This window comes from Desmodus rotundus, chromosome 3 (genome assembly GCF_022682495.2).
Source record: "Desmodus rotundus isolate HL8 chromosome 3, HLdesRot8A.1, whole genome shotgun sequence".
Taxonomy (NCBI): domain Eukaryota; kingdom Metazoa; phylum Chordata; class Mammalia; order Chiroptera; family Phyllostomidae; genus Desmodus; species Desmodus rotundus.
The window spans coordinates 156,156,430-156,177,155 of NC_071389.1; the positions used below are offsets into that span (position 1 = coordinate 156,156,430).

The 20,726-nt window shown below is 40.9% G+C and overlaps 1 protein-coding gene across 2 annotated transcripts in view; it reads left to right on the plus strand.

Moving 5' to 3' along the window:
- Positions 1–2,050: 2,050 nt before the first annotated feature.
- SLC38A4 (solute carrier family 38 member 4) overlaps positions 2,051–20,726 on the plus strand; it is a 65,888-nt gene continuing 47,212 nt past the window's right edge. Inside the window, exon 1 of one of the 2 annotated variants that reach the window (XM_045184187.3) lies at positions 2,051–2,149. The gene's annotated coding sequence lies outside the window, so the exon portion shown is untranslated. Of the gene's footprint in view, positions 2,150–8,849; positions 9,102–20,726 lie in introns of those variants that run through there. The other variant, XM_024575774.4, reaches the window with a different exon arrangement.

Genomic DNA, 20,726 nt, shown 5'->3' on the forward strand with positions numbered 1-20,726 from the left:
GAGCTCTTCTAAAACTCTAACGACGTGGCTTCAAAAGATGATGAACTTGAACTTTGCTCAGCACTCCATTGTTTTATGGATGAATGCAATTCATTTCAGCTCACCCCAGAATCTTGTTAATAATTAATAAGAGCATATATAAACGAGTAATCCATAGTCCTCTGACAAATTAGGCAATAAACCCCTGTTTTTGGTCTTTTTTTGTAACAGCTAAGATAGAGAGACAAAACTGATTAAATAAGCAGTGCTTTTAAAACGCTGAACAGTTGCATAGTAAACTAGTATCTGTCTTAGAACTGCCTCGATTCTGTATTCATTTGTTTTCTCTGGAAGGGCTTTAAGAAATCTTGGTTTTACTTTCACTGAATCTCAGGTTAGGAGGAGAGAAATATGTATCTGGCTTGATCTCCCACTAACTCTCTCCCAAGCCTACCAATTTTAACATTTTAGTAGCTTTATAAACGTTGCTTATATTTATTAAATAAGAATCAAATAGAGAAGGGTGACGGTGTAAAGATAATCTAGTTTCCATAAGTTTAAAGGACTTTCAAAATTGTTCTGATGTATTCTAATTTTACAAAATGGAAACATTAGAATAAACTAAAGAGTAAAAAAATATACCATGTTTGGTCATATGGGGGACAACCAGCTTTCAATAAAACAAATATTTCTTATACAGTCCTTTTAATAATTAATTGCTTTTAGGTTCCACAATGGTTACTCCAGTGAAAATATTTATTGCATCATCTTTCTATTAAATTTGCATTGTTGAATGGTTTTAGCACAACTTGTGTTTGTGCGTATGGTCACCTTTTAAAGGTTTTTTTGTTGTTTTGAGAGAGAGAGAGAGATTGATTTATTGTTCTACCTATTTGTGCATTCATTGGTTGATTCTTGTATGTGCCCTGACTAGGGATTTAACCTGCAACCTTGAGTATTGGGATGATGCTCTAACCAACTGAGCTAGCCAGCCAGGGCTCGCTAGTCATGTTTTTAATGTTCCTTACTATTATGCATTATCTGGATGGATTTTTATGGTTATTACCCTGTTTCTTAAAATGCTGAGGTGCTCTGGAATTTTAGCTAATGGGAATTGTAAAATGAAAGAGTTCAAGGTATTCGTTTTATGAACAAACAATGAGACTCTTCCAAATAAAGTTAAATTGGACACGTGAGAATCCAGAAAGTAACTTGTGTTGCCTGGTGAGTTTGCTAAACTGTGAGGTTAGGCCTCCAAAGGAGAATATTTTTCCCCTAAAGAATGACAAATGAGTACTAAATATACAGGGGATTGTGAACATATCTGTTATATATGAGCTTTCTTTGAACCAAGAATTTTGCTTTACATCAGAAAATGGTCTTAATATAAACAATTTTTACTTAAAATGGTAGGTAGTGACTTTAATAAACAGAATTGAAATTGAAATGTCATTTGTTATATCTTAATTTCTTTTTCATATACAATGGGGATTCTGCTTACACTGGACTCCCAGGGGAAAAAAATTACCCCTAGGAAAGCCTCCTACCCATGGTTCAGTGTTAGGCAAATAATGCCCCACTTTCCTCTTGCATAAGGTGACTTTAACTGTGAATGACAGGTTTTTCATTTGTGTCCCTTCCCCATATGTTTATTAATTTTCTTCTTTATGTTAAGTTCAGGTGTAACACCCTCAAACCCAGAGGAATTTCCGCCACCTACCAGAAAGACTCTTACAGACTTCAAAATGAGGATCAACGTGTATTTCCGCATAAAGGACAGATTCCATAAATGCAACCTTGACTAATGAAGAAACTTAATCGTCCAAACAAACAAACAAAACCCCCAGTCACACAAAGATCTGTGTTTGGGGGAACCCAGGACAGGGAGCAGGAGGATTCGCAGCTCTCAGGCTTTGCTCCTGGGGACAACAGACAGCTCAGCCCCACCTGGGAGGATGCTTTTGTTTATATCTCAGGTTGCTGCCTGACGATTGGTGGCTGGGCTGGAAGGGAGGGTCCACAGGAAACGCGACACTGGGGATGCTGCCCCCTATCACATGATGGAAATTTCCACTCTTAGGCGAAAAGAAAAGGAAGAAGGTTCGCTCAATCCACCCTTTTCCGATACTTCCCCTGGATCCCAATCTGGAGAGGGTAGAAAAAAAGGCAGGTGAGTGAAAGTTTTTATATTTTCTGTTAGAGACTTGTCAATATGCAAACTCGTGGCTAGATCCTAGCTGGTGTGTGTGTGTGTGCGCGTGTGCGCGCGCGCGCGCGTGTGGAAACACGCACACGTGTGCAGCCCGTCTCTCAACCGTCTGGGGCTTAGGTTAGGCGTTGCGGCTCCTCGTAACTTGTTGATAATCCCGAGTTCTTCTTATTATTTTCTAAAGGACCACACTCTGGGTGGCTTATTGCAGGCTAATGACCGACAGAACAGAAATTAAGTAACTCGGAGGTAGAGGAGTCTGCCTGGGAGGGCTCGAGTGACTCCCTTTGCAAGGAGAGGTGGCTGTGCCACGGCCGCCTGTCCCCGGGGGCGGGAAGGGGGTGGCTGAATGTGGGGTCGCCCGGCTCCGGGATTCCCTTAGCGCTGGGATTTTGAGTTGGGTGGCCCGTGGCCGTGCAGCCTGCCTATCGGGCGCTGGCTCCGCATCAGCTCAGGATAGAGCTGGCAAGGTGTTACCCGAGCCGCGGGACCAGTGCCCAAGGCCTCAGCGTGGGGGGACTGGGTGCAGGACTTAAAATAGACCGGTCGTCCCTGAGAGCTGGGCCACCCGAGAGGCCAGCGGGTTTCCCCAGGTGGGGGTCTCCTTCAAGGGAGGAGGAAAGCCAGAGCAGTGCTGGGTCCAGGGTCCTCGACTGGGGTCGTGGTGGGGGGTGCGGTGGGTGGGGCGTGCGCAGTCAGGTTGGAAGCAGGTGGGGTAGTGGTCGCGCTGGAAAGGCGGCAGGGGCGCAGAAACGCCGGGTGTGAAAAGTGATGAAGTCTGCAGCACCGAGAGAGCACGTCGGGGGAGAGTGGGGAAGTCCAGTGAGGAGGGGAGAAGGCAAGAACGATAAGAGTCCAGACCCTAAGAGGGGCCAGTGGGAGGAAAAATGGAGAAAAAAGAATGAATGAAGTGGAGAGAGAAAGGAGCCCGGACTCGGAGCGCCTGGGTGAGTTGGGAGCATCTCCGAGTCCGGAGACTAGAGAAGTGAGGACCGGGACCAGCCAGCTGTTCGCGGGGGGCAGAGGGCGGGAGGGGCTGGCTCTTCGCCGTCGGAGGGGAGGTACAGGTGAGCTCTGCGACCTGCATGGGGGCCATGTGGGGGTGGAGGTGCTGAGTGTCGTGGGGGGGGTACCCGTGAGTCCCCCTGTTCTCTGTGCGTGCCAGGACCAGCCCAGGAGATGCACAGCGAGTTGCCGATTTGGTTAGAGGAAAGGGGACGAACTAAACTCGGGAAACCCAGGCCAGGGAACCCTTGTCCCTGCTGTGCCAGGGCGTGAGCGGGGAAGTGAGGGCGCAGTAGTCGGGGGCCTTGAGATTCTTGGCGCGGACCCGGCGACCCCCGCAGAGGCTTTAGAAGGGGAAAGGTTGACTGCTACTGTTTGTTTCTGGGTGCAAAAGTGCATCTCTTCCTGTCTCAGGGGGGCCTTAGATCCCGAGAGTAGGGGTGAGGCGGCAGCTGCTGCCGTGGGGCTGCGGGCTGAACAGGGCTGGGCACTTCCCAGGTCTGCGCTCTTCGTGATCCGCTTGGGAGAGTTGCAGCTTCTCACCTTAACTAACGAAGAGGAGAGCGGCTAGGCCTGCTTCCCAGTTTCCTGGTTTCTTAAGTCATCTTCGGCTGCTTTCCTGCAGCACAATTATTAGGACTAAAATGGGTTGTGCTGTAAAGAGAGCATCCTACACCTAGATCACAATTGCTAAGGTCACAATTTCCAAGGCCTGGTGGCCAGGGCTGTCGCTTGGGCTTGTTTCAGCTTTGGTTAGAGCCTTTTGTAGTAGACCTTAACTTTGGGGGGTGGGGGTTGCAGTGGGAAACAAGTGTCTGAAAGAGTCAGTGAGACTGATGGACTGACTGTCTCTCAAGGCACATGAGCGTGTGTGTGAGTGATGTCGCCTCTCAAATTCGAACAAACGAAGCTACAGAAAAATCTGTGCTCTTGGTCGAAGTTTTTAAGGACAGAGATACTGAAGAAAACATGTGATCTTCCCAAATTACTGAATACCAGGTGTTCAGACACAGGCAGCCTTGATTAAGCTGATTTTATCACAAACACCCAAAAGCAGGAAGACTGGCATCAGGGGATAAGTAACTTCCCGGGCTGCAGTGCTCAGTGCTCTGGGGAGGCTGGTCTCTGCTAGACTAATGATCTCAGTGATACATATATCTCTTTATATCCCCAGGTGCTTCTTTTATGTTAGCATTTACTCTCAGAACCTTAGGAGATACATTCCATTATTATATCTATCTTAAAGGTTAGGAAAGGGAGATAGATACACATGTGGGGAGCACAGAACATCTTTGGAAGTTCTATGTGGACATTAGTTTTTCGTAAATATAAAGGAACAATTCTCTTTCACTTCGGATTGTACTTTATCATGGGCAGAACTAGACAGGCGACTTTTTAGGGACCCAAAGCTGACCTTTTGGTCCATTGCAGGCTACCCCTATCTTAAGAAAGTCAATGCATAATCATGCAACTGAAGACTAAATCTTTGCAGCCCCCAGATTGGTTTGTTTTTTTTTTTTAAAGAGGTGATATTGAGAAACGCCTACTACAACTATGGCTACCTATCAGCATAGCAAACGCTGAAAGCAAGCGTAATCAGCATAGCAGCTTGTGGACTCTATTCTAAATGTTTTCCTTCTTCTATGTTATTGCCTTTGTTCATTTTCATCAGTGTTTTTCAGGCATCTATTCCTTTTTCCCCTACCCTTCATACTGACTTACTGATATTTTCTAACTATTTTTAAAAACCTAAAGCCTGCTTAGTTTACATTTTATATAGCCAATGCAATGATTTCTATAAAAATCAAAGATTTAATAAGGTTTAATGAGGGTTAATATATTTCATATATAATTATATTTAATATTTAATAAGGGTTGATATATCTTAATATATATCAAAGTAATACTTTTTTAAAATGCGCTTCCATGTATCACCCGAAATGACCTTGCATGCCACTACTGCCTTGAGGACATCTTGTAGGAAGGGTCAGGGACGGGCATGGGGGAGAGCGAAAGAAAGGAAGGGAGGACCCCCTCAGCCAGCCTTTGAGCTAAGCCCTTTACCTATGCGGATCACATTCAGTCCTCACACAGCCCTCCATGTTATTATAGGTGTCGGTTCTCCCCATTTTATGGAGGAGGATATTGAAGCTCAGAGAATTAAGGAAAGAGCCAAGGGTCACATAGCTAGTAAGTGACAGTGCTGGATCAGAACTATGTCTCTTCTCTGTCAAAGTTCCTGCCTCCAGCAAAGGCAGCAGTGAGAGAAGGACTTCCAGGGGTAGAGACACTTGAGGAAAGAAGAGGCTTAGAAAGGTGTTGCATAAAAGAGTAGGATGTGAGAGATGGGAGAATGGAAAAATCGAATCACTGTCATATGACTGCAAATCTTCCTCAGGTCTCCCTTCCGCTATTTTTGTCAATGACCTAATTCCATTTATGCATCCCACAAATAACCATTGAGCATCACTGTCTTTCAGAAACTGTATTAGGGAGTTTCCTTTATCCCTGTCTCCCTGACACCTACCCCAGTCCTGGGCAAATACTAAGTGCTCAAGAAATGTTTGTTAACTACATGCATCAGTCTGGAAGGGGGGAAGAATAAAGCAACAGTTACACTAACAGCATGTTGAGGGCCAGGGAGAAATCAGATTTGAGTGCACTGCCACTGAACCTGGCTGAGAAAAGGGGTCAGAGAACATTTCAAGACTAGCTGATGCCTGAGCTAGGTTTTGAAGCAGAAATAAAAGTTAGCCAGGCAAGAGAAGTAGGAGAGGATTCTCAACAGGGAGAGCAGTCTGCACAGAGAAAGGAGAAGGTGAGAGCCCCTCTGGGGACATAGGAGTTCAGTACCAAGAAGGGCAGGGTGCAAGGGAGGTGGCTGGGAGAAAGGTGCGACCTAGGAGGTCTTTGTGTGCTGTCTCTGCAAGTGTCTGCACCCCCCATGACATTCTGAAGTAACTAGGGAACAAAATGACCATCCTCACTTAACGTGGTGGACAGGTTCTGCAACTCTAAACAGAAGGGCATGTAACAAAACCAGTCTTACCACAGGTTACCACAGGCCAACTGACATAAACAAGAGTTAAGCTCCTCTAAAATGGCATTGAATGAAAGGACATTATTTGAGGAATTAGCAATATATTTTATTATTTTATCACTTTCTTAGGGCTCTGTAATAGAGAATTATAGTTATTTAGACTCCTTATAATGTTAGTGTTTTAAAACACATACACAAACAGAAGAACTGGACTTTGTTGCCCTCTGCCTGGAAAAACCAAGTTATTTCCCTGGTCCTCAAGGGGCTGTTCTATTTCAGCAGAGATACAACCCTCACAGTCACGAAAAAGACTTCCAAACAGATGCTCTTCTGTGCTTTCCTCAAGCGGTCACTATGGGGGAGGCAAGGATTTCTCTCTTCATTTTAGTTTTTAGGGCTTTATTTTTTATTTCAGTGTATTATAGAGGAGTTAAGAAGTAAAAATGTATTTAAAATATAAAGTGAGATGGGGGATGGACTAATGGTAAGGAATAACAGTTAGATGTTTATGCCAGTTGAGAATCTGGCTTTGATAACAGACTTTGAAAACTTAACTCCCAATGTCCTTTTTTTCCCTTCAGGAACCTTTTATACCAATTTTTCCTTCTAGGCTCAGTGACCTGCATATGTCTCGTCACCTTGTCAAACTTTTAAAATACTGCAAGTCATATTATTATTAGGAAGGGAACTCAGAGGGTGAATGAAATCTACGAATAACCCCAAACCGAATTTCAGTTAGTAGATTAAATCCTTCACTCTTTAGCATTCTATCCTGGCTACTATATCCTAGTTTCTTAATCTTTCTGAGCTTCAATCTCTTTATCTATAAAACTGAGATTATAATGGTACTTACCTCATAAGATGTGTAATAAGAATGAAATGAGTTGATGTGTAAAATGCTTGGAACGATGTCTGATCTTTAGGAAGCACCCAGTATGTGACAGCTGTTGGTACTTCTGGATTGTTTGGAAATGCTAACATATGTCCATACTAAATGTTCTTTGATAATGTGTTTTCCTCTTACTATCATAACTAAAATGAAGGAAACACAAGAGAGGAAATGAAAAAAAGGGCTGCCCTGGCTGGTGTGGCTCAGTGGATTGAGTGCTGACCTGAGAATTGAAAGGTCGCCGGTTTGATTCCCAGTCAGGGCACCTGCAGGGGTTGTGGGCCAGGTCCCCAGCTGGGGACGTGTGAGAGGCAACTGATTGATGTTTCTCTTCCTCTCTTTCTCCCTCCCTTCTCCTCTCTCTGAAAATAATAAATAACATCTTTAAAAAAAAAAGGAAAAAAGGGCTACATGATGCATATGTAGACCAGTCCAGCCCAGAATCATGTCATTTCCTATATAATAAGATGGAAATGTTTCCTATTTCCTGTTGGGTATTTGCCCCTATTGCGCCTGATAAATCTAATGTGTATCCATCATTTGGATACACTTCATCTCCAGTTTCCTTGTTTTATTTTTGTCACTTTTGGTCACTGCTGTCACCTCGGTGCTTCTCACAGTTCCTGGCATAAACAGACCCTCGGGCATTTGCTGAATGAATGAAGGAATGAAAATCTGCTTCACTTTCCCCCCTGACAGTATTTATCTTTAACCAAACACTTTTTCATTAGACTGTTTAAGGCCTTTGCAAAGTGAATTTGTGCCTCATTGGTAGGCAATATAAACATTTTTGAATTAAATTCTTTATTCAGTGTGCATTGGTGCGCAGGATTAAGTGCCTAGTCCCAGGAGTCCAGGTGTGTGGACATGGATCTTAGTGTCGGTATGGAATTGGGCTTCCTGGACTCAGGTCTTGGCTCTGGCACTTGGATTACCTGTGATCACATTTTGGTTCTGCCACATTCTATCTGAGTGACCCTAAGCGAGTTACTTAACCTGACTGCTTCACTCTCTTCATCTGTAAAATGAGGATGAAAGAAGGTGAGGGGACTAGCCAAAGAACATATATGCATCACCCACAGACACAGACAACAGTGCGGCGATGGCCAGAGGGAAGGGGGGCGGGGGCTGGGTGGGGTGGGGAAAGGGAGAGAAATAGGAACGTCTACAATGGTGTCAACAATAAAAATAAAGAAAAAATGAAGGGACTAGTTCCTATTCCATAAACATTTTATGAGGATTAGTGAGATAATATATATAAAGCATTTAGATTCGTATTTGGCACTTTGTGAGCATTAGAAGCGTTTGCTAAATGAACATTTTTTAAAACCCTGGTTTTCAAATAGATACAATAGTACCTACCTTACAGAACTGGCTCGCTCATACTGCATGGTACATAATAAACACTCCTACAACCTTACCTTTCCTATTGCTACTACTGTAAGTTTTTATTTCTATTTGCTGCTATGAGGGGTTGGGGCCCTGACCTAGTTTTTCCATTTTTGGGTCCATTGAAAGTCTTATTGATTCTATCTTACCTTTCACACTTAATTTCGTCTACTTAGCCTGTGTTTGTCTTGTCATTTTGCCTTGCGTCATTGCCCCTTTTACATTGCATGCTCCTCAGGACAAGGACTTTGCTCTTTGTTTTGGCATACTTTTATAACATTGGGTACACTCACAGTACTATAAAAATGTTAAAGAAGGAAAAGGAAAAAGATGTACCTGACCAGAGGCCAGGCTGGCTGACAGCTGGTCGGGCCGCCGCTCTGTTTGCAGTGCCGGTGCTCCCGCCCAGCAGCATCTCCGCAGTGGCTGGTGGCTGGCGGCTCCTGGCTCTCCAGTGACACCTGTGTCCTGAACGGCCACTGGGCCACCCGGTCGTGCACAGGGCTCAGGGAGCATGAGCTGGGTCGTGGTGGGCAAGCCAGGAGGAGCGAGGGAGGCCAGTGCCTTCAGGGACACAGCACTGCTCACAGGTTTGTCTGCTTTTGCTTGACTTTGCTGGAGACACGAGGCGAGTGAATGAGAGGAGCCCGGAAGGGGAAGGAGCAAAGAACTGAAAAATGAGGGAAGAGGGAGGGATTCATTAGAATCCCTGTGGTGGCCCTGTCTGTTTTAAGAAATGTTTCCTGCATGGCTACACAGGCTATGATCTTATCTTCTGGAGTTTTTCCATATGGGAGGAATGTGCTGTATGGATGTGAGTGTTCTTGTAAATTCTATGACCAGACTGACCTTGATTGTTAAAGTGATGTAACTAAAGGAGTTTGTGTTTCAGGCCTTTGTGAATGCCTGAGATGCAATCAGACGGCTCAGAGCACTACCTAAACGGGGCGCTCATAGTCCTGAGAGCACGATGCATCACCGTTTTATTCTTTTCTGTCTTTTGAAGCAGTTTTTTAGTAACAGTACACTTAAAAAATATATCTGACACTTTTATGGCCAGTGTTGCTATGGTATATTTATACTTGCTGTACAGAGATGTCCATACTATTGGTTGATATATACACACACACACACACACATATATATAGTATAGGTGTGTGTGTGTGTATATATATATAATTATATATATGACCTTTTTATTTTGAAGGTCATATATAGAACCTAATGGTTACTTAGATATAATTTTCTTGCAATAATAACACCAGGACATTGGCTTGGGTACAATATGTATGTCTAGCTTTCATGTCATTTGTATCACAGACAGACTTGTGTAGCCACCAGCACAACCGAGATACGGAACTTCCGCTGCCCCAGAGATCTCCCTCATGCTACGCCTTTAGTCACACCGCCTCCTTCTCCCAATCCCCGGCCACCACATGTTTTCCTTGTCTATATTTTTAAATCATTTTGAGAATGTTACATAAAAGGAACCACACTGTACATGATCTTTTTGAGATTTTTTTTCCCATTAAGCATAATGCTTTCGAGATCCATTCAAGTTGGACCAATAGTTGGGTCCTTTTCCTTGCTGAGTAGTATCCCAGTTGCTTGACTACATTTAATGGTATGATTCTTTTCTCAATGGGTATACTTATTTAGAGCTTCAGTTGAATTAAAGAAGTGCAGAAGCCACTTGGTGAGGTACAAAGTGTGAGGACAAAGTTTGAGTAAGCTTTTCTCTTCAAATAGAGTGTGACAGGGCAGAAGCATGCATGAACTGCATCTCCATCCAAAACAGATGCCACTGGAGGGTTGGAAGGAAGAAACAGCGCAGGGCAGAGAAAAGTATGTATTTAGACAATAAGGTATGAAATCTGGCACATTTAAAAAATTTCACACCCATATAATAATCTGTGATTTTCTCTTCAGACAACTCAGATTTCTTGAGACTAATAAAAACAATGCGTCTGCTACAGGAGATCCCCTGCCTGTCTATGTTCAGTCACGTAGATGGTAAGTCAGGGACAGAGGCATGGCTGGAAGTGACAGCAAGTGGCTGTTCAGTTTGACACAGGTCACAGGGAGTCAAAGCAGCATCTTTAGCCCCAGGGCAACTATCAAGGGCCCAGAGATGGTCGGTGTTATGCTTTTCTGTCCTTTCAGCCCCCCTGCCCGTGGGAGCAGCTTTTCCCAGAGGTGGTTTAAGTCGGGTTTTACAATGAGAATGTTAGTCTTCACCTGAATTCTCACAAGCATGGGGAACCTGGACACTGGTGGCTGGACCAGCTACGGGAAGCGCATCACTTCTGAATAGTACCTAGGACAATGAGGTGCAACCCCTCCCTTCAGCCAGCCCCCATTGGAGAGCTCTCCCCACCACCAGCCTGCCTTCCCAGCCAAGGAGAGAACAAAATATCCACTGCTATCTAGGAGTGTAAACACCCCTTTGAGTTTTTAGAATTTCCCATTCTGGGCTCTCAGAGACATGTTGATAATTCATGAAATAACACAAGCTATCAGTCTGGAGCCCTGGCTGGACCCAAATCTAACTGAAGGCACTGCCCTAAGTCGTCACCTTTAGTGATTTCTACTATTCGAAAAATAGCCCTTTTCCCACCCCCTACCGGAGGATGGAGGGCAGGTAGGGGATGCTGGTTCTAAAGCTAAACATGCAAAAGACTGACATGGCTCAAATAATTCAGAACTCGTTTTACCGGCAGATTTGCTCTTCTGAATCTCCCGAAATGCCACACAATCGCATGTGCTGTCTTTATGATTTATTTCATTTTGTGTAGACAGTAGGCACTACGCATCCCCTTGCAGGCTGTTGTGGGTCCTACCTCCGGTGTGTGTGCTGTAAGGTCCCACAGCAGGTGGGAGGGCAGACAAATCAGCCAGGTAATCTTGAGGGAATGAACCCTTCACTCTAAACCAGAGACTGGACAAAGGCCCACTGAGTTTCGCTTGCCTCTCTGGTGCTACGCGGTGACCTGCGTGACTGACGGCGCCAGTCAGTGGGGCATGAGAGGAGGTGTAAACACCCAGGCTGTGGCGCCCAACACGGCAGGCATTGCTTTTTAAGGGGTGATGGGAAGGCTTGTTGGCTTTTTGAACTTTTTCTTTAAGGAGAAGAAATTGAGTTTTTCTGAAAGAAAAGTAAAATAGAAATGCCTCGTGTACTATATCAATACAGACAAAAATGAAGTGCTAACTTTACTTTCAAACAATTGTGTAGTAACATAGCAGTATCCCCACTCAGAAGAATGAAACAAATAATGCAAATAATGCTTTGCATTATTTTTCATACCAGGATTCCATAAAGTTTAAACTCCTTAACCTGGCAGTCAAGGTCAGCCTCAGCCAGACTCTCCACAAACATTCCATTTGAGCTAAAGTGAACTCTAGTTGTTTGGGGGCCAAACTTCTGATCCCATTTCTCCTGCCTGGAACCCCCTGCTCTCTCGTATCGTTCTTTCTCCATGATAGCTGCTGAATTTGCCCTAGCTCTCCTGCTGAGCTCCCCAGTTCACTTCCATAGGTCTTGAAGCCGGTGACCCTGCTAGGAATAATGCCCCCCACAAAGTAGGCTCCCAATGGTAATGGAGTATTGTTAGAAGCCGGGCTCTGCAGTCAGACATGGGGGTGTGAGTCCCGACTCAGCCATTTGTTCACTAGCTTGGGTCTTCAAACAAGTTCCTCAATCTTCTTTAGTGTTAGTTGCCTTACTTGTAACATGGGGATAATAATAATACCTACCCCAAAGCTGACATATTACTGATTTGATACATGTGGTGTGTTTGGCACAGTGCTGGGCTATCATGAATATGATTATTACTAATGAGAACTTTAAAAACTGAGATTTTAGACTTCACAACATTCACAGATATGGAGGATGCAGACCACAAAACTCGATCATTTAGGCTTCTCTGTGTCTCTGAACCCTAACTGCTGCCATAGGAAGGGGCATGGTGCCTCTATACCTATCAGCCAGGAAGAGAGGGTCTCCAGTTGCCCACCCACTGAGACTGGACCCAAACAGATTGGAACAGGATGGTCCTTTCCTTCTCAGATCTAATAGAAATATGTGTGGCTTGGCAGAGATTTTCTTTTGGTATGAGGTAATCAAATGCTGAATGAATTTCTATAAAGAAGGGAACAAATGCTAGACATTAGTTTCAAAGAGTAATTAAAATAGCCTCAGGATGAGTCATCTGTCTTTGAACTATTTACAAATACAACCTGTGGCCTGAGAAAAGTGAAAATTGCAACAAATGAGCTGGTTGTTTGATCTACACATTCAAAATCTTTATGCTTTCTGATATTTCCCTATAAATTGGTTGACGTTGCACTGAACCATGGCTTCAGGCCAATCAAGGGCATAGCCATTCGCACTTATTTTGGTTACACTGATGTCTAAACAAACCCCTTCTGTGTTTTGAATTACAGATCTAACAATGGTTGTTTAGACCACAGCATGCAATTATAGTTATTACAAACAGAACAATACTTTGAGTTAATAGCAAGGTAGATTGGGTTTGGGATAAAGGATGCAGTCCCAGGCAGATTCTGATTTCATTCTGTCCAGAGGCCACACCTTAAATAATTACTCCTTGTTAGGTGATTGGAGCTGTGTGTATGTAAGTGTTTCATAATTTTTGAAGATGTCATCAAAAGTTAGGTGTGGTGCACATGTGCACATGGACACGCACAAATTTCACAGCCACAGAAGAGGGAAATTTCTGCACAAAAGTCTCACTTGTCTAGCTAAGGATATACTGAAACTCTTTCTAACTAATTAGGGAATGAATGCAATATTCTGGTTAGGAAGAAATCATACTAGCCATAGACTGTCAATTTTCAAAGAATTAGAATACAGCCAGAGCCTTTTAAAAATGTTTCAGTGTGCTCAGCATTGTTAACTTCAACTATAATGGCAAAACTCATAACTGCTAGTTAATAGAAATTTCTGGTTGGCTGAAATAATTTATAGTATCTTCATTCTGCTTTCAAACTTTTGGAAGGACTATCAAGACATACATTATAGTAGTTCTAAGCTAAGAAGTTTAAACTTTTTTAATATGAAAACTTTCTAACATATTCCAAAGTAGAGAATAGTATAACGAAATTCCATCCTCACCCAGCTTCCACAATGTTCAATGCTTGTCTGTTGTATTTCATCCGTACCCACATCTCTCTGCCCTCTATGCCTACCACAATCATTACTAGACTATTTCTGAGCAAATCCAAGTCACCATATAATTTGATCCAAACATGATTCAGCATGTATCTCAAAAAGATAAAGAAGTCTTTAAGACAAACTAAAATATTATAACACCTTAAATAAACCAACGTTTCCTTAATGTTATTACATTTCCACAGTTTTCAAATATCTCTGACTGTCTCTCACTTTTTGTTTTACCCTTAGTTTCTTTGAATCAGAATCCAAACAGTGTTCATACACTCATTGGTTGATATGTCTGTCTCTTAAGTCTGTCTTAATTTGTATGTTCAACCACCCTCAATCTGTCTTTTTTTCCTTTTACAATTTACTTGATGATGCATCATATGTCCTACAGAATTTCCCATATTCTGAATTTTGTTGATTTATCCAACCTTTAAAATGTAATTTTGAAACATCAGTATTCTGCTCCTTCAATCTCATAAAATTGCTTTTCGTTAAAAAACAAGTTGCAACTTCTTGTCATTCCTTTGCCTGTTTCCTTGAGGATCTTCTGGCCTACATTTTGCCCAAGTTTGCCCAAATATCCTTCTTTCTAAGTGAATCTTCCATGATTTACCTAACACTTCTTCCTCATAGAACCTGACTGACCTGGAGCAGCCATTCAGTCAGGTTTCAAAACGTGTGCTGGTCCAATCACTGGGAGCTACCTCGGCTTTCTCGAGGATTGCAAGACATCACAGCAATCAGTAGGGGATGTTTTGACTTTAACAATGGTGACACATGACTACTTTTTAAAAAGTACTTTTCTGTTTTTGATATATACAGATATATTTACTAGGAAATCATGTATTTCAGATTTGCTTTGAAATAATGGGTGGGAGGGGTGGTAGTTTAGAGGCAATAAGAGTGGCCATGGTCAATAATTCTGAAGCTAGATAATGCACATGTGAGGTTTCGCTATGTTATCCCATTTACATTTGTACGAATTTGAGATTTTCCATAATAAGAAATAAAAATGAAATTTACCATTCTATTTAAGCTAAGTAATAAAACATTTCATTTTGGGGGTCTATATTGTAACAGTTTTGCCAAGGATCATCAAAAAATCATGTCTAAGGTGGTGGTGAACACACAATACAATGTACAGATTATGTATTATAGAATTGTATACCTGAAACCTATATAATTTTATTCACCCCAATAAATTCAATAAAAAATAAAAAAATAATGTCTAAGGAAGAAAAAAGCACTTGCTTTTCTCATTCTGCAAGTCTGGTTTGCCTTAAAAACAAATGTCCCTAGGAATAAATTTAACCAAGGAGGTAAAAGACCTGTACTGGGAAAACTATAGAACACTGAAGACAGAAAATGAGGAGGATACAAATAAATGGAAGCAGATACCATGTTCATGGACTGGAAGAATTAACATCATTAAAATTTGCATACTACCCTAAGCAATCTGTAGATTCAACACAATCCCTATTAAAATACCAATGGCATACTTCACAGATCTTGAACAATATTCCAAAAATTTATATGGAACAAAAAAGACCTTGAGTAGCCACAACAATCCTGAGAAAGAAGAACAAATTTGGAGGAATCACACTACCTGATATTAAACTGTACTACAAGGCCACTGTAATCAAGACAGTCTGGTGCTGGCCTGAGAACAGACACATAGATTAATGGAACAGAATAGAGAGCCCAGAAATAAACCCATGCCTTTATGTTGAATTAATGTTCGACAAAGGGGTCATGAATATACAATGGAGTAAAGTCTCTTCAATAAATGGTGTTGGGAGAACTGGACTGGTACATGCAAAAAAGAAAAAATGAAACTAGACCACCAACTTATTCCGACACCAGAATAAACTCAAAATGAATAAAGGACTTAAATATAAGTCATGATGCCATAAAAGTCCTAGTGGAAAACACAGGCAGTAAAATTTCAGACATCCCGCACAGCAATAATTTTGCCAATGTATCTCCCAGGGCAAGAGGAATAAAGGAAAAAAAACCCAAGTGGGACTACATCAAATTAAAAAGTTTCTGCACAGCTAAAGATACCATCATCACAATGAAAAGGGAACCAACTATATGGGAGAACATACTTGCCTCTGATATATCAGACAAGGTTTTAATCTCCAAAATAGATAAAGAATTCATACAACTCAACACCAGGAAGACAAACAGCCTAATTAAAAAATGGGCAAAGGACCTGAGCAGACACTTCTCCAGGGAGGAAATACAGATGGTCCAGAGGCATATGAAAAATGCTCAACATCATTAGCCATCCCAGAGATGCACCTGACACCTGTCAGAATGGCTATCATTAATAAATCAACAAGTGCTGGTGAGGATGTGGAGAAAGGCAGACCCTAGTGCACTGTTGGTGGGAATGCAGCCTGGTGCAGCCACAGTGGAAAACAGTATGGAATTTCCTGAGAACATTAAAAATGGAACTTTATGACCCAGTGATTCCACTGCTGGGAATATACCCTAAGAATCCCAACACACCAATTCAAAAGAACTGACATGCCCCTATGTTCATAGCAGCACTACTTGCAATAGCTAAGTGTTGAAAACAGCCCAAGTGCCCATCAGTAGATGAGTGGATTGAAAAACTGTGATACACTTACACAATGGAATATTATGCAACAGAAAGAAAGAAGGAACGCCTACCTTTTGTGACAGCATGGATGGAACTGGAGACTATTTTGTTAAGTGAAATAAGCCAGTTGGCGAAAGACAAATACCATATGATCTCACTTATAGCTGGAATCTAAGGAACAAAATAAATTAACAAGAATGAGAGAACCAGAGGCATAGAAACATGGAACAGGCTGATAGCTGTAGGAGGGGAGGAGAGAGGAGGGAAATGGTGGAAGGAAGGGGAAGGGAATAGTCCAAGAACATGTATGTATGTATGACCCATGGACATGGACAATGGAGAAGGGATTGACTGTGTGAGAAAGGGGTGGGCTGGGTGGAGGGGGGCAAAAGGGGAAAAATACTGGGAAAACTGTAATAGAATAAACAATAAAAATAAAGTAAAAATTCAGCATATAAATAATATTTTATATTAAGTATTTTTATTTTCATTATTTTATATTATTACGTTTTATTATATATTAAATATCTAGTATTTGGGTAAATGGTTTGGAATGACTGAAAAATATGAGTCATGGAGAGGTGCGCCATAGTTTTTGTGACTTATCTAAGTTGCCCTTAAGGCTGTGGTGTGGCAAAGCTCACTGACACACCCCTGTAAGACGTCTACTGATAGCTGACAAAAGACTCCTAGAAGAGGAATGACCCCACCATTTGTTTATCCCGTAAGAAAAGACATTAGAGTGGGTTATGAAGGTCACACTTCCAAGCATTTCCTGCTACTATGCCAGATGAACATGCAGGCTCTGCTTTCCAAGGTGAAAGTCAATAGCAAACCTTTCCCAAAGCCTACAACCTTTTAACTTTAGTCTGAGTTCTCTTTATTCTGTTCAACTGTCGAAAAGATAGGAGAATTTAATGACTTATGCTTACACTAGACATATATACTGGAAAATACTTTTTAAAGGGCCTTCAGCTTTATTAATACTTTTCTATTACTTCATTAGTATTATATGTTATTTATTTAATAGAAATTCATTTTTAAGTATAATTAGCTATGCAACAGCAAAATGTAAGACTGAGAACATTTTAATAAACAAAAGCTGAAAAATTAAAGTTTAATTGCATTAATATGTAGCAATATCATTGGTAATATTTTTATTTCTGTGAATGTAAAAATATTTTACCAATCCACACGATCTCGGCCCCAACCATGTAACCATATCCTCCCCATAAGCTGTGAAATTACTCATCCTGTAATTCTCTTGTCACGGACTTTTCAGAAATTTAACCCTCTCATCTGGTGAGAGGTTATTCTGTACCTTCAAATCCCGCCGAGCTGTTATTTCCTGCATAGTCACTTTTTAAAATCTTTGATCAGAATTGAAATAAAAAACTAATTGGTGCCTCTTTGTAATTTTTTCAATAAAACTAATATTATATATGTATGTATTTTTGAATTTCTAAATTTGTAAGTATTTTAGGTTTTGCAAAAAATTTAGAGAAACAATTTGAAAAACCATGTGAGTACCTTTTTTTACTGCCTTGCTCTCCACCAAAATTAAGTGAGAAAAATAAATGAAGGCAACAAACTTTTGAGTAGAGAACGTAAGGAAATAGTCAAGTGTGATGGGCTTCAAATTTTGTGGGATTTAAGCCACCAAATATACCAAATATTGAGACCAAAAGAAGACCCAGTCATCTGCCCACTTGACAATAAAGCACAAACCACTTTCTCACTAAAAAGAAGAAATGTTTCTTGCTTGTTTTTCAGGAATAGGTGTCTCAGAGTGGGTTTGTTTCAGTTTCCTCAAAGTTCACTTTTAACAAATGCATTCAGAAAATATTAAACAAAATAAAAATAAGGCATTATATTTACATATCATGTTTTTTATAAAATGATGGCCATTAACCCAAATTCTTACATTGCTATGGTGGTGTATTCTTTGCCAGAGTCACTGTTACGCATACAAACACACCACACCTGTACGATTCCTACTGTAAATAATAAGTACTTAGAAATGTTATTACCATACACATTTCTATTTGCAGAAACTCTCATTGTATTTCTACAACTAACATATTTCTGTATGCTTGTTTTTTTTTTAAAAAGTGCTCCTTATCTGAGAAACACATGTATGCTCCCTGGTGCAGTGGTTGCTACGGCAAGTTTGCATATTTTATTGCAGACCAGACCAGAGTAAACAGATGTTGCATCAGGCTGAGGTAGTGCGGGGGCATCCAACCTGGGTTGTTATTTCTGTTATAACTATGTATATTTTCAGGGTTCCCTATACATGAAACTTTAACCTCCTCACAAGTTAACACAAGGCAACAAATGCTAATGTTCATGTGGGTGAATATTTTAAGGGGCCCACTAAAGAAAGCTCTATCTCCTGGGGATCTGTGAATATCACAAATGACAGACATTTGGGGCTGATTCCTGGAATGTGTTTGCCCAGTAGGCCAAGGAGTTAAATTTGCCATCTGGTTGTCAGCCAAGAATATGGAATGAAATTTTTGAATTAAGGTTTAGTTAATATATGATACTTATTCTTCTGAATAAAAACTAATATGCTGCTTAAGAGTAGATTATCATAAAAATATTAAGTAGCTAGGCTATTTTATGTGGTTCACTGATTTACAAATGTACATACAACCACCAAAAACAATTAAAATTATTTAGTTCTTACTATATCCCAGGCCCTGTTCTAATCTCTCTGCATGGATTATCTGACTTGCAGAAAAGGAAATAAAGAATACACATGCCTTCTTTAACAAGGTACTTTTCTGTACAAAATTAAGGGAAAAAATGAAGGAAGGGAGGGAGAAAAGAATAATAGAGGAAAAAATAAAAAGAGGTCTTAATTTTTCAGTATAGTCAAGATATAAAATAAAATGCCCTAGATAGGTACCTTCTAACTACTTAGAATTCTTGAAAAATTACCTGCCCCCTGCTGCCCATCCAAACCTACTCAGCACAGGCATGCTGTCTTGTACATCTTGTGTGAATTATTCCCATGAAATCTCAGCGGTCACAACACAGAAACCCACGTGTGATTAGATAACGCAAATCTTCGAAAGAAAGTTGTTTCTTAAACATTTTAGAGGAAAAATCATATGCTACAAAGCCGTGTGACCTCATCTATTTCTCCACATTGAAAATCGACCAATCAATCGGTATATAAATACACACCTAAACATTTCTCACGGGCATATCTAAACATTTGTGATAGTGCACATGGGTACTCCTATTTGCTGCAGCCCTAGGGGTCAAACGAATAAACAGAGCCTCAGATTCGCCACTATAGCTGGGGTGATGTAGTTTACTGAGGTAATCAGAAAGAGGTTACTCTGCTGAGTTGACAATAAAAATGTGTTTCATCTTTACTGCAACATATTTCTGAATCCTTATATTAGTGTGATAAAAATAAGTTATACTATGAAATAAATATCTAAGTAATCTTTTCTGTGACCAAGCTATGACCAGAAAACACTGAGTAAAATCCTAGGGGGTTTTCGAACAGTTCACTGAAGGTCATTTTCTCTGTTTCGTATTGTAGTTCTTGCTCCTGTTAGTTCTTTTCATAACTGGGCATGGAAGTGATAAAATTCTTGTTTACTTAATAATTGCCCCAGGAAAACTAGTCTAGGTGATTATGCACTGGACAATTAAACAATTCATCAGACTACTTATTATTATCCTACCACAAAATAGTGCTACTGATTTTTTAAACTAAATTTGCCTTACAAAAATTAAACTGGGTTGTTGAGACCATGAATCTTACTACTCTGGATAGGTACTAAGCCTTAAGACACCTGCATTTATATAATAGATGTACTTCAATAGTATTCTGTTTAGGAGGAAAACAGGCACTTACTCATGTCAGTATATTTACACTCATGTGGGAACAACTCAATATGTCAGCAACTAGAAGACCAACTGTTTGAAAGGGAAAGAGATGGGAAGGATGTAAAATATTGGAGTGCACATCACCAATTTCCATCAGCATTATATTTATTTCCACTTGTACCCATACCACCCAGTAGGTAAATAAACTGGTATATTCCTCAGGTGGAATAAGACTATTTTATAAGAACGCTAAAGGTTTTTAATTAATGTTATTTTTAATATCGATAAAGCTTCCTATTGGAAAACACCTGCACGTGTGTTTCCTCATTTCTAAATTTTAAAGAATGAATTTGGCTGGACCTAATAAAGGATTTAACACTGCAGACTTTCAGACGCAAATTTTAAGCAAGCGTATCCAGGTTGACCTCAAAGGAGTGAGAAGTAGCACATATTCATGCTTGGAGGACTTCCTTGTATTTAAGAGATGTAAAAATGGAAGGTGCCCACTAATTATACGGTCCTATTCGATCAACAAGGTACCTCAAAGAGAGCCAGTCTTTCATTCATATT